Below are 12,399 nucleotides of genomic sequence, written 5' to 3' on the forward strand. Positions count from 1 at the left end.
GTACACATTGTAAAGTGAAAAATTAAACTCTTCTTTTCTCTCAGGTAAAAACGTCATTAATATTTTCCTGTGAGTCTTTTTATAAAAAACACATTATGTAATCCTTATATACACATCCTTTATTTATTTTTTTTCCTTTAAAATATTAAGTATTTGGTTAAATATAATCCATACTGTTTAACTTTCCATTTTAATTAATGTTACATCTTAAGTATTTTCCAAATCAACACAAAAAGAGCTATGCTTCTTTTAAAAAATTGCTAATATTTCATTTTATGGATGTAATAATTTATTTCATCAATCCCTTACACAAGAACATTTTGACAGTTTCCAGAATCTAATTTTCCAAAAAAAAACTATGAAAAAAACCATCCTTACACTTAAACACAGTTTCAGGAGGAGAAGGCTTTGCACAGTCATACTTTTCAAATGTATTTTAACTCATGGAATCTGCAGGATTAAAGTAGCACACATTCTTAAATTTGATAGCTATTGAAGAATGCTCTTCCAAAAATGTTACACTGAATTATATCCACCCGCACAATAGCATGTGTCTTTGATTTCCAGTTGTTTAGATTTAAATGTAGATCTGTGCCTCTTTAGACATACAATGGCTACATGCATTACAGTTTCAAGAGTATTTTGGTACCCCAAAAGAAAATCCAGGTGAGATGTGATTCAGCATTATCCAATGGCCATGTGTGCCTGTATGTGTCTGAGAGTCTGGTCAAATTTTACACATAGTTTTACTCTTATCTGGAGAAGGAATTGGCAACCCACTCCACTATTTTTGCCTGAAGAATTCCATGGACAGAGGAGCCTGGTGGCTAAAGTCCATGGGGTCACAAAAAGTCGGACATGACTGAGTGACTAACACACACTTACTCTTATCTGTGGTCACATCTATAACTAAATAATCTCTTACAATCTCTTTCTTGATTTGTAAAATATGAGAGGACTGGGCTAGGAAGGTCAGTAGGCTCACAGCAAAGGACTCCAGTGCCTTCTGTGGGTCACCTTGATCCTTGGGGTCAGATGTAATAAAAGAGAGACATGGGTGTCCCCTTTGCCCTCTTGGGTCTCAGGGTTTTTCCAAGGGGTCCCTGAGTTTCCCCTCATAGGTTCCAATGTGTCTTCTTCTCCCTCTAACCATGTTTTAAGCTGTTACTTCAAAAGACCTGTGGCTAGCAATCTGAGCCACAGAAGTGACATGGGAGCACAGACTTCTTCCCTGTGGTCCCCATCTACTTTTCAGATCCTCAAACTGGACTCTCCTAGACTATTATTCTTTCCTCAGTGTCTCCTCCAGCTGCCTAACATCCAACGCTCACATATAAACATGCATACTTCTAATTCCATATCACTCCAAGCAGTTTTGTTTCTCTGATCAAACCTAACTAATAAAGGTCATATGTTCTTGGGACGTCCCTGGTAGACCAGGGGCTAAAATTCCATGCTCCCAATGCAGGGGGCCCGGGTTTGATCTCTTGGTCAGGGTAGTAGATCCCATCGCCACAACTAAGAGTTCACATGCCACAGCTAAAGACCATGCATGCTGCAACTAAGATTTTTCCAGCCAAATCAATTTCTGTAAAAGATTATATACGATTACTCAGAAAATGCATCACAGTAAATCACAGCTCTGTCTGTCCTCTCTCTCATGGTGCCTTCCCACTCATATTGTGAACAGAGGACACACTCGTATTTACGGCAGCCACAGTAACCCCAATTTCCTGCGTCACTGTGCTGTGAAGCTGGGTGACTTCACACTTCAAGGGGCCCACCTGAATGCCTCCCAGAGCAAAGGGATGAGGGAGTGGGAAGGGATGAGTCACCCCCACCCCACACTCTCTCTCCATCCTTTCCGGCCCACCCTCTTCTCCCACCTCTCCCACCACCGCTCAGTGCCTCCGCTCGGGCTCCTCCACATCGCCCGGAGCCAGACAAGGGCTCTCCATCCCCAGCTGGGCAGGAAAAACACAAAACTCAGCCCTGCTCTACCAAGAGTTCAGCCCCAGGGCTCGTAGGACAGTCAGATGCTTCCTGGGCAACACCGATTTCTATTCTACTCTCACCTTTCTTTTTCCCAGTTATTGTTAAGCCTCCAAACATTGAGTGAGGAAATAAAAGTGAGAAAGAACAAATGAGCAGAGGGAGAGAAACTAACACCAGGGTGAGGTAATTGCAGGTCAGCAATCGTTAATCACATGTCACTCTCACCCAGAGACCTCAGCCTATTTCTAAGAACGTTTTCTCAGGCTATTAGTTTCCTTGAATTGTAATTTTGGTCATGTGACCTGGATACTTGAGTAGAACCATATCTTTCCCAAGTAGGAAATGTCACCACATCTCATAAAATAAATAACGGATCAAGAAGCACAAGATACAGTCCCAGAAACAGGGCTAGGGGTCAGAGCGGGGTGGGAGGGATGGGGGGATACGGGGGGCAAAATTCTGAGTTTCCACTTTCTAAGCTTTCGGAAAGACAATGACACCATTATATAGAATTATATGGAGGAATTTTTAACAACATTGGAAAATATACACTATATACTGTTTAAAAAACCCAACAAAACTATTATAAAAATGTGTAAAATGTACAATGTATATATGTTTATAAGACTTCAAATATTATTATTTACTATTTATGGGTAGTTGGACTTGAGTTATTTTTTCTTTTTTTGGTTTCTTCAAGTGTTTTGTGATAATTACGTATTGATTCTAAGACTAGAAAAATAATACATGCTCTTTTCTAAAAGAGAGATAGATATGTAGATATAAGATCTCACTCCTAGTCTGGGCTTAGTACCACAATAATCTACAATTCCTGAAAGTGCTAGAAGACATGTATTGAACTCCACTTGCCCAAAGTCAATATCATCCTTGCTGTTCCCAATCGTGACTCTTTTCAAGTCTTTTCTACTTCAGTGATTATCCTTCCACCCACTAAGTTAAGCCAAAACGCCTCATTTTCCCTACTGCCCCTTAGCCCATGCAACAGGCATTCTGAAAGTTGATATTTTAACATAGTTCGCAACTCTATCCCCTTGTCTTCATACCTCCCACCAGCACACTCCTCCACCTCTCCTGCAAGCCCAACCCACACCATTCCTCTAACCTAGGCCACTCCAGGACCTTAAAGGATTTGCTTCCCTCATTGAGGCCAGTCTTGAAAACTATTCTCTACTGAAAGACAAGTCAAGTACAATCCAGAGTTGAAACTGGATTTCCACCCATCTAATCTGTTTCTGAACTGAACTGAACTGGGTCTGTTACTTCCTGACCTTCACCATCTTAGGAACTAATAAGCTCATCAATTAGCTCATCGCCAAACCCTGAAGGCGTCCAGTTTATTCATCAGTGAAAAAGCTCATCAACTTCCTCTCCACAGCATAGTTTGAATTCCTCATTCCACCTACATTGCTACAGCCAGAGCCCAGCTACTGTCACCTCTTGCATACAGTACTCCAATCACCTCCTAATTGACCTCCCTATGTTTATTCTTCACCCTATAATCTATAATCTGCAATAACCCAGAGAGGTTTTAAAATCAAAGCAGAAAAAACATCTAGTTAAATCCCCAGAGGATTTGCCCTGCCCGTGGGAACAAAGTGAACACTTTCTCTTGCGTGGCTTATGGCTGCCCACTTCTCATTGCTCATCTCTCACTCTCTGTTTTGCTCACCAGGTTCCTTACACACTGGCCCTTCTCTACTGGGCGAGTAGACCTAGCCTAATCACAGCTCAGGAACTTAGTGCTTTCTCTTCCCACTGCCAAGAGTGTTTCCCTCTGGCTGTTTCACAGTCTGTCCTTCCTTATCTTGCAAAGCTCAGAACATACATAAATTTCTAACATAGGCATTCCTGATGACTGGTTAACAAATCCAGCTTGGTATCCCTTCAATCTGCTTTTATTTCCTCCTTTGCATTTGTCTGAAATAGTCATCTTTGTTAACAGCCTTGGATGTTAATTATCAATCTCCCTCCACTAGAAAGTAAATCTCATTGTCTGTTTGTTTCTTACTGCTGTTTTCCAGTGGCTAAGAATGGGCTTATGACTATTACATTTTTGCTAACTGGATAAACGAAGGACTCTCCAGGACTTACTCATAGTTTTTACATGAAAATATCTCATTGTCTTTGAGAGATTAAGTCTACCACAATCTGAGTTTTCAAAGTTCACACTTAACTATAGATAAGATGATGCAAAATTTGCTGGAAATTAAAATGCCTCTGTGCTCTGGGAATAAGTGAAGGCACTCAAAGCATGATGGTGCATTCATGAAAGCACGCTCAGTCTCCATGAGAACATCAGAGCTGGGGACTCGTTACTGTGAGTGGCCTGAGGACACCATTTGCCACTCTCTGGCATCTCTGGTATGTGCTGGAGGAAGCAAGCAGCTGCCACGTGATAGACGAGGAAGCAAAGGAAAGGCTTCAGTCTATGCTAATATGCTTCTGCCCTACTCTGTGAGAGGCTCGATTCCTCAGCAAAGAAAAATTCAAAGGCATTCCAAAATATATGGGGGAAATATAGATAGATGGGAGTCAGGACGGAAGTACATTGCTTCTCTTCTGTCTGATCCATAAAGTATTCATATTAGTGTTGATATGGTATACCCCACAAAGAGCTCTAGGCTGGCCCACGCTCAGAATAGACAAGCTCCGTACAACTGGGACTCAGGGACACTGACTTCTCATGTCCTGTCTGTCCTCAGGGAGCAGCCCTTAGAGAGGTACTCTCAACAGCAATGACCACTGTTCAACGTCAGCCTATTGAGCTGACATGGATAATCATGATTCAAACAGCCCAAATGAACAAAGCCCATCTTCCAAAATCATTTTCCTCCAATGCCTTACAGTACAGTTTGGAACCCCAGGTCTTCTGGGCTCTGCATCTCTCAGAAAGTGAGATGTTCTAATGTGAAAACTGGGAGAAAGTCCTAGGGATTTAGAAGGTGGCAGTGGCTTGATGTGTGAGAACAGATCATCCATGACAAAGAACCAGGCACTAAGGTCAGAGAAGCATCTGGGTGACAAACTTGCCTCACTGTCCAGAGTGAATCAGACCTTGCCTTGTTCGTGCTACAAACCATTAATAATCATAATATCTCTCCTTGTACACCATTGTAGGATAGAAGCTAATCTTAAGGCTGCATCAGATACTATGGAGTAAGAGTTTATGGCTAGAAGTACAAGTACAAGGGAGTCAGGTGACACCAAGTGACTTTCTTTTCCCTGTTTTACCTAGTATGTTTCAAGGATCACAGTCAAAATACAGAGAATATCTCTTGGAAAAAGTAGATCCAGGGGCAAGGTCAGAGGCAGTTTTTCTTGGTAGGCAGAGTTACCTAAACTCAAAGTCCAACCCTGGACACCAGATCCCCTCCCCACGAGAGAATGTTAGCTCCTTTTTAAAATCACCAGGACAGGCAGAAACTAAACCCTGGGTCTCATCTCATTCTCTAAGCCAAATACTCTCAGTCAGGGTAGTTGGTCCCTCAAAATCTGAGCTCACAAGGTTGGGGAGAGGAGACAGCTGAGGAGAATAGCAATATAAAAGTAATAAATTGTACAATCTACATCAGATGCTGCTGCTGCTGCTGCTAAGTCGCTTCAGTCACGTCCGACTCTGTGCGACCCCATAGACAGCAGCCCACCATGCTCCCCCGTCCCTGGGATTCTCCAGGCAAGAATACTGGAGTAGGTTGCCATTTCCTTCTCCAGTGCATGGAGGTGAAAAGAAAAAGTGAAGTCGCTCAGCGTGTCTGACTCTTAGCGACCCCATGGACTGCAGCCCACCAGGCTCCTCCGTCCATGGGATTTTCCAGGCAAGAGTACTGGAGTGGGGTGCCATTGCCTTCTCCGCTACATCAGATGTAGGCATATTAATAGACTAAGGCAGATAGTAAAAGTTACGTGTTAGTCACTCATTCGTGTCCAGCCTTTTGTGAACCCATGGTCTGTACATGGAATTCTCTAGGCAAGAATACTGGAGTAGGCTGCCATTTCCTTCTCCAGGGGACCTTCCAGACCCAGGGGCTGAATTGGGGCCTCCTGCATTGCAGGTAGATTTTTTTACCATCTGAGCTATAATAAATATTCTTCAAGAGATAAAAGAGGAAATTGCTGTCATGAAACAGAGAGAGAAGTTTCTAAGAAGAAGCAAGTAAAACTATTGGGCATGAAAAGAAAATTTTTTTGAAAGTCATATATGGGATTAATTGTTGAATGGGTATAGCCAGAGAAGGAATGTGTGAGCTGAAAGATCAGGTGAAGAACTTCTCCCAGGGCCATCAAGAAGGAACAAAAGGATGGAAAATCTAAACAAAAAATTAATACATGTGATGGTTATATGATATTCATAAAATATATAATATTCACAAAATAATATTCACAAAACAGAGAGGAAGAATTATTAGCAGAAATAGGAAAGTAAATTTCACTAAATTAAGAAAAAGATGAAAGTCTTCAACTTGACATGCCTAACCAGGGACCAGAAAGATAGATGAGGAAAAATCTAGAGTTGAAACACTATAGAGATATCTAATAATATCAGAACCAAATAAACCTCCAAGAATGTTCAGCTAATAAGGGATTAATAATTTCCAAAAGAAAAATGTCAGAACTGAATGTCATTTGTGTTTTAATAATAACATGAAGAATAAGAAGAGAGTAGAGTGACATTCTAATAAATGGAAGAAAAGAATTTCAAAACTAGAATTTTATGTTCAGCTACATTATTGTTAAATGACGAATGAATCTAGGAAGAAACGAGGTGGTAAAGAGAAGTAACACTGAGGAAATAGCAGTGAAATTGTTGTTTTCTAATAAACTGGGCACACGAGAAAAGATTACCTTTGATATTCCCAAACTACAATCAAGAGATACTTGATTGTAGGCTGTCACTGCAACAGGCCACGGTCCCTGTGGTTTCAGCAAGTCGACTGGGAGCCAGTCTTCCACCTTGCCTCCCTGCCATCACACAGAAGCATGAGGCAGCGACCCAGCTCTCCCGCTCAGCAGTGTCTAGAGGGCTGGGCCTATAGCCCATTTCCTGCTCAGCAGAAGCAGGTGGTGGCACTTTGATTTCCCTAGAGGGTGGAAGCAGCAGGACTGAGAGGCAGCTGATCTTTCATCCCACACCAGGCAGAAGCAGGTGATGCTCTGACTCCCTCACCAGGATGGTGGGGTGGGGCAGGAAGAAGAGAAGAGTCCAGCAAGTTGAACCTCCACCCCTAGCATCAGCCAGACCAAGTGCGGCCCAGCCAGCATATCGTTTTCTCCCACCCACTGTGGTCTCAGGAGGCCCAAGTGGAAACCTGGGTCTCTGCCCTCATCTAGCTCCACAGAGGTGAAATGAAGGGGCGGAGAGTGGAGCTAGATGTTAGCCCCTGGGGTCTGCAGAGTCCATCGAGGAGCTGAGCTGAGTCCATCAAGGATCAAGCTTCTGCTTCGTCTGTGCAGCAGCAAAGTGGTGGCACTCAGCCCTCCATGTACCCCTCCCTATACCTGGTGACAGCAGAGTCCAGTGGGAGCTGAGCGCTTAAGAGGTGGTGCTAGTCAGTGCCCACATTGGTCAGTGGGGCCCAAAGAAAAGATGAGCTTGCAGCCCATCATTCTACAAAGAAGATGTGTAAATTAGCATCCCATTTTTGCCAGAATGGTGTTAGCTGAACCCTGCAGGAAGCTGGAAATACACACCCATTCAGTTCTCACGCACACCTCACCATGGGGCTAGCTCCAGATTACCCAGGTCCCAGAGACTACTCATAAGATACCTAAAATGTCTAGGATACAACTGAAAACCACTCATTATGTCAAAACCCAGGAAAATCACAACTTGAATAAGAAAAATCAATCAATAGACACTAGCACTAAAACGAATCTCCTGTTTATTTTATTGAAATTCTGACAAAGATTTTAAATCAGCCATCCTAAAAGTATTGCAATAAGAAATTATGAGTTCTTTTAAAACAAATGAGAAAACAGAAAATATCAACTAAGATTCGAAGATACAAAGAACCAAGTAGAATTTATAGATCTGAAACAGGCAATCACCAAAATAAAAAACTCAGCAGAAGGGTTCTAATAGCAGGGCAGATATGACAAAGAATTGAATCAGGGAACTTGATACTAGATCAATAGAATTTACTCAGTCTGCACAACAGAAAGTAAATAGACTCAAAACAGTATGATCCTGGCACAAAAACAAACACATAGATCAATGGAAAAGGATAGGAAGCCCAGAAATAAACCCATGCACTTATGGTCAATTAATCTATGACAGGAGATAAGAATACACAGTGGAGAAGACAGTCTATTCAATAAATGGTTTGGGGAAAACTAGACAGCTATATATAAAATAATGAAGTTAGAACATTCCTTAACACCACACACAGAAATAAACTCACAATGGATTAAAGACTTAAATGTAATTCAGAATACTATAAAGCTCCTAGAACAAGCTTTAACACACGGAGAACACTTTTTGACATAAATCACAGCAATACTTTTAAATTTATCTCCTACAGGAAAGGAAATAAAAGCAAAAATAAACAAATTGGACCTAATTAAACTTAAAAGCTTTTGCACGGCAAAGGAAACCATCAACAAAACAAAAAGACAACCTACTAACTCAGAGAAAATATTTTCAAATGATATGACCAATACAGATAAATAGCCAACATATATAAACAGCTCATACAGCCCGACCTCAGGCAAATGAACGACTCAAGTAAAAAATGAACAGAAGAACTGAATAGACATTTCTGCAAAGAGGAAATGCAAATAACCAACAGGCACATGACTGTTACTGAACATTGCCAATCAATGGGGAAATGCAAATCAAAACCATGATGAGATATCACGTGATACCTGTTAGAATGGTTATCAACAAAAAGAACACAAAAAACAAATGTTGGTGAGGATGTGGAGGAAAGGGAATGTAAAGTGATGCAGCCCCTAGTAAAAACAGTAAGGGGGGTTCTCAAAAAACTAAAAATAAAACTACCACATGATCCAGTATTTCCACCTTTGAGTATATATTTAAAGAAACCCCACTAACTTGAAGTGATACATACACTCCAATATTCATAGCAGCATTATTTACAATTGCCAAGATATGGAAGAAACCAAAGTGTCCATAATAAGATGAATGGATAAAGTATGGTGTATATATGATGTAATACTATTCGTTCATTGCAAAAATGGAAATTTTCCCATTTGCATCAACATGGGTGCCCTCGAAGAGTATTATGCTAAGTGAAATAAGTCAGACAGAGAGAGAGAGATGATGTAGGATATCACTTATATGTGGAATCTAAAAAATAAAACAAACTAGTGAGTATAGCAAAAAAGCAATAGACTCACAGATATAGAGAACAAAACTAGTATGCAGAGGCAGGGGGGTAAGAAATAGAAACTATTAGGTACAAAGTAAGCTATAGGATGTGTTGTGCAACACGGAGAATATAGACTATTTTATAACAACATAAGTAGAATAAGGAATTCCCAGTAGCTCAAAGATAAAGAATCCACCTGCCAAGCAGAAAATGTAGGTACAATCCCTGGGTCATGAAGATGCCCTGGAGGAGGAAATGGCAAACCACTCCACTGTTCTTGCCTGGAGAATTCCAGGGAGAGAGGAGCTTGATGGGCCACAGTCCACAGGAGTTGCAAACAGACACTACTGACTAACTGATCATGCACACCTGTGACATATATTACACAGCAACTATATTTCAATTTTAAAAGGAAACTTAAAAATAGACTGGAAAAAATCAACAATTTCAAAGATCTAGAGATCAAAAATAAAACAACTAATGATATAATCTGAATTTTTTGGGCTCCAGAATCACTGCAGATGGTGACTACAGCCATGTAATTAAAAGATGCTTACTCCTTGGAAAAAAAGTTATGACCAACCTAGATAGCATATTCAAAAACAGAGACATTACTTTGCCGACTAAGGTCTGTCTAGTCAAGGCTATGGTTTTTCCAGTGGTCATGTATGGATGTAAGAGTTGGACTGTGAAGAAGGCTGAGCGCCGCAGAATTGATGCTTTTGAACTGTGGTGTTAGAGAAGACTCTTGAGAGTCCCTTGGACTGCAAGGAGATCCAACCAGTCCATTCTGAAGGAGATCAGCCCTGGGATTTCTTTGGAGGGAATGATATTAAAGCTGAAACTCCAGTACTTTGGCCACCTCATGCGAAGAGCTGACTCATTGGAAAAGACTCTGATGCTGGGAGGAATTGGGGGCAGGAGGAGAAGGGGATGACAGAGGATGAGATGGCTGGATGGCATCACTGACTTGATGGATGTGAGTCTGAGTGAACTCCGGGAGTTGGTGATGGACAGGGAGGCCTGGCATGCTGGGATTCATGGGGTCGCAAAGAGTCGGACACAACTGAGCGACTGAACTGAACTAAACTGAGTCAGAATCCCAGAAAGAAAGAAGACAAAGAATGGAACTGAAAAAGTTTTTGAAAAATAGCGACTAAAAATTTCCCAATTTACTGAATAATGCAAGTCTACAAATTCAAGAGGTTTAGTAAACCCCAAGCAGAATCAGTTCAGTTCTGTTCAGTTCAGTCACTCAGTCATGTCCGACTCTTTGCGACCCCATGAATCACAGCATGCCAGGCCTCCCTGTCCATCACCAACTCCCGGAGTTCACTCAGACTCACATCCATCGAGTCCATGATGCCATCCAGCCATCTCATCCTCTGTCGTCCCCTTCTCCTCCTTTCCCCAATTCCTCCCAGCATCAAAGTCTTTTCCAGTGAGTCAACTCTTCCCATGAGGTGGCCAAAGTACTGGAGTTTCAGCTTCAGCATCATCATTCCTTCCAAAGAAATCCCAGGGCTGATCTCCTTCAGAATGGACTGGTTGGATTTCCTTGCAGTCCAAGGGACTCTCAAGAGTCTTCTCCAACACCACAGTTCAAAAGCATCAATTCTTCGGCGCTCAGCCTTCTTCACAGTCCAACTCTCACATCCATACATGACTACTGGAAAAACCATAGCCTTGACTGCTGCTGCTGCTGCTGCTAAGTCGCTTCAGTCGTGTCTGACTCTGTGCAACCCCATAGATGGCAGCCCACCAGCCTCCCCCGTCCCTGGGATTCTCCAGACAAGAACACTGGAGTGGGTTGCCATTTCCTTCTCTGATGCATGAAAGTGAAAAGTGAAAGTGAAGTCGCTCAGTCGTGTCCGACTCTTAGCGACCCCACGGACTGCAGCCCACCAGGCTCCTCTGTCCATGGGATTTTCCAGGCAAGAGTACTGGAGTGGGGTGCCACTGCCTTCTCCATAGCCTTGACTAGACGGACCTTAGTCGGCAAAGTAATGTCTCTGCTTTTCAATATGCTATCTAGGTTGGTTATAACTTTTCTTCCAAGGAGTAAGCATCTTTTAATTTCATGGCTGCAATCACCATCTGCAGTGATTTTGGAGCCCCCCAAAATAAAGTCTGACACTGTTTCTACTGTTTCTCCGTCTATTTCCCATGGAGTGATGGGACCGGATGCCATGATCTTCGTTTTCTGAATGTTGAGCTTTAAGCCAACTTTTTCGCTCTCCTCTTTCACTTTCATCAAGAGGCTTTTTAGTTCTTCTTCACTTTCTGCCATAAGGGTGATGTCATCTGCATATCTGAGGTTATTGATATTTCTCCCAGCAATCTTGATTCCAGCTTGTGTTTCTTCCAGTCCAGCGTTTCTCATGATGTACTCTGCATAGAAGTTAAATAAGCAGGGTGACAATATACAGCCTTGACGTACTCCTTTTCCTATTTGGAACCAGTCTGTTGTTCCATGTCCAGTTCTAACTGTTGCTTCCTGACCTGCATACAGATTTCTCAAGAGGCAGGTTAGGTGGTCTGGTATTCCCATCTCTTTCAGAATTTTCCACAGTTTATTGTGATCCACACAGTCAAAGGCTTTGGCATAGTCAATAAAGCAGAAATAGATGTTTTTCTGGAAGTCTCTTGCTTTTTCCATGATCCGGCGGATGTTGGCAATTTGATCTCTGGTTCTTCTGCCTTTTCTAAAATAAAGCCCCCAGAATACACAATAATACACATTATAATTAACCTTGGGGCAACTAGAGACAAAAGTCTTTAAAATCAGAGGAAAACAGCGTATTTATTTTAGGAAAATACCAATTAGCTGATAGTGAATTTTTCATCTGAAACCATAGAAGCAAGAGGGAAGTTACATCATGTTTCTTAAGAACTAAAAGGAAACAAAAAAATCCTGTCAACCCCAAATTCTCTGTCTGGTGAAAACATCCTATAGTAATGAAGAATATTCATAAGCACAGGAAAACTAAAGGAATTTTATGCTGGGATCCCTACATTTAAAGAATTGTTAAAGGAATTTTCTAAACAGAAAGGA

This window comes from Capricornis sumatraensis, chromosome 6 (genome assembly GCF_032405125.1).
Source record: "Capricornis sumatraensis isolate serow.1 chromosome 6, serow.2, whole genome shotgun sequence".
NCBI lineage: Eukaryota > Metazoa > Chordata > Mammalia > Artiodactyla > Bovidae > Capricornis > Capricornis sumatraensis.